The sequence below is a fragment of the Elaeis guineensis genome, chromosome 4 (assembly GCF_000442705.2).
Source record: "Elaeis guineensis isolate ETL-2024a chromosome 4, EG11, whole genome shotgun sequence".
NCBI lineage: Eukaryota > Viridiplantae > Streptophyta > Magnoliopsida > Arecales > Arecaceae > Elaeis > Elaeis guineensis.
In genome coordinates this window covers 140253511-140255898 of record NC_025996.2, presented here as the reverse complement: position 1 = coordinate 140255898, position 2388 = coordinate 140253511, and positions in this window count along the sequence as shown.

The window sequence follows — 2388 nt, the reverse complement described above, 5'->3', positions numbered from 1 at the left end:
TAAAAGTCCACCTCACTACAGGCCTAGGCGGTCACCTATCCCAATCTCGAGAAGAGATTCTACTCCGGATCATGCTTGTCCTTGGCACCATCCAACCCGAGAGGATGACTTGAAAAGGAGGCTCCAAGAAATGTAACAATGGATCAATGTACTACAGGCACTGAGGTAGCCAGAGGATGATCTAGGATTTAATGTCAACCTGTCGTTCACATAGCAGATTATAACTAAATCCCTGCCACTTCGATTTAAGATGCCCCAAATGGAGTCGTACGATGGAAATGTCGATGCAGTAGACCATCTAGAGAGTTTTCGATCTCTCATGCTTCTACAAGGAGCCAATGATCTGATTCTCTGCCGAACTTTTTCTTCAACTTTAAGGAAGGTAGTTCATCACTGGTACACTAATCTATAGTCGAACTCCGTAGACTCCTTACATCAATTGAGCCAGCTGTTCGTTGTATACTTCATCAGCAGCCATTGACAGTGCCGTAACTCAGACTTTCTCATGAGTATCAAGCAAAGGGAGAATGAACCTCTCCAAAAATACATCAACCATTTCAATGCCACGACCTTGAAGGTGCAAAACTCAGACCAATCTGTAGTGATGACCGCATCGAAGGTCGGGCTTCTTCAGAATGACCTTCTCTTCTAGCTCAACTTGAACTATCCAAAGAACTTCAGCAAAATGTTGGAGCGAGCGAGAGGTATGCTCAAGCTGAGGAAGCCTGGGATTGACAAGAGGAGAGCCTCAACAGTAGATCACAATCAAACATCAGATAGAAGAAGAAAGACTATCAACGAGTGCAGCATCGATGTGTGGAACCAAGATCTCATCATTCTCAAACTACACCTCGGAGCAACTGATCTAGATCCCCTGCAGTACCATGTCAATCTAGAACTCTTCTGCAGAGATTTCACTCACTTCGCTGAATACCCCCCGAGCCCAAATCCTCATGGAGATAGAGCGACAAGAAGAGCACCCTCAACCAAAGAGGATGCTCACTCCAGCATGAACAAGAGATCCAAGAAAATATTGCAGGTACCATCGAGACTACGGGCATGACACAGAGGAATGCTAGCAGCTCAGAGAAGAGATAGAAGCACTCATCCAGTATGGACATCTTCGATGCTATGTTGATGAATAGCAAATCCAAGAGAACCCACGAAGTTATCCTCCATGATAGGAAGACCCCCATGGAGATCAGCCAATAGCAAGGGCCATCCATACCATCTTTGGGGGTGCAGATCCATCATACCCATTTCGGATCAAGCCAAATAGAAGAAAGGCCCATACCGTATTGATGAAGTAGTTTGGTCGGGAGTCCATCATTTTCATCGGTTGGATAGAACTCTGATTCAAGATTTAGAACTTTGATGATTTACGCATTTATCATTCTAAGATTATAATTTTCTATTGAATTAAATAATAAAAAATAATTTTTGTAGATCTATATGTCCATTTCATTCTCTAAACATGCACTCCTCAACCACGATCGATAATCAAAACATGTTTTCTATGTGGTTCTCCAAACGCACGCTTCTTGACCATGACTGAGGATCAAAACGTGTTCTCCAAATATACACTCCTCGATCACGGTGAAACATCAGAATGTGTTCTCCATATAGTTCTCCAAACACATGCTCCTCGACCACGATCGAAGATCAAAATGTGTTCTCCATGCAGTTCTCCATATGGTTCTCTATCACGTGCTCCTCGATCAGAACTGAAGAGTGGTATGTGTCTCCATATGGTTCTCCAAACATGCACTCCTCGACTGTGATTGAAGATCGAAATGTATTCTCCATGCGGTTCTCCAAACACGTGCTTCTCGACCATGGTCAAAGATCGGAATATGTTCTCCATGTGGCTCTCCAAACATACACTCCTCGACCATGATCGAGGATCGAAACGTATTCTCCAAGCAGTTCTCCATACTATTTTTCATCATGCACTTCTCAGCCACGGTCGAGAAACAATATGCATCTCCTTATGATTTTTCAAACATGTGCTCCTCAGCCACGGCCAAAGATCAAAATGTGTTCTTTATGCGGTTCTCCAAACATGCTCTCTTTGACCACGATCGAGGATCGAAATATGTTCTCCATGCAATTCTCCATATGGTTCTCTATCGTGCACTTCTTGACCAAGCGATATGCATCTCCATTCGATCTCGAATGTGCGCTCCTCGATCATGGCCGAAGATCGATACGAGTCTCCACTCAGTCCCTACACATTTCGATCCTCGATCATGATTAAGGAGTGGTACATATCTCCACTTGATCTTCCTATTCTTTCCAGCTTAAAGGATGACTTAAAGACCTAAAGATTAGATATTAGTGCTACCTATGATCGTCTACACTTAACGAAGGTCGAAAACCAAACTCATC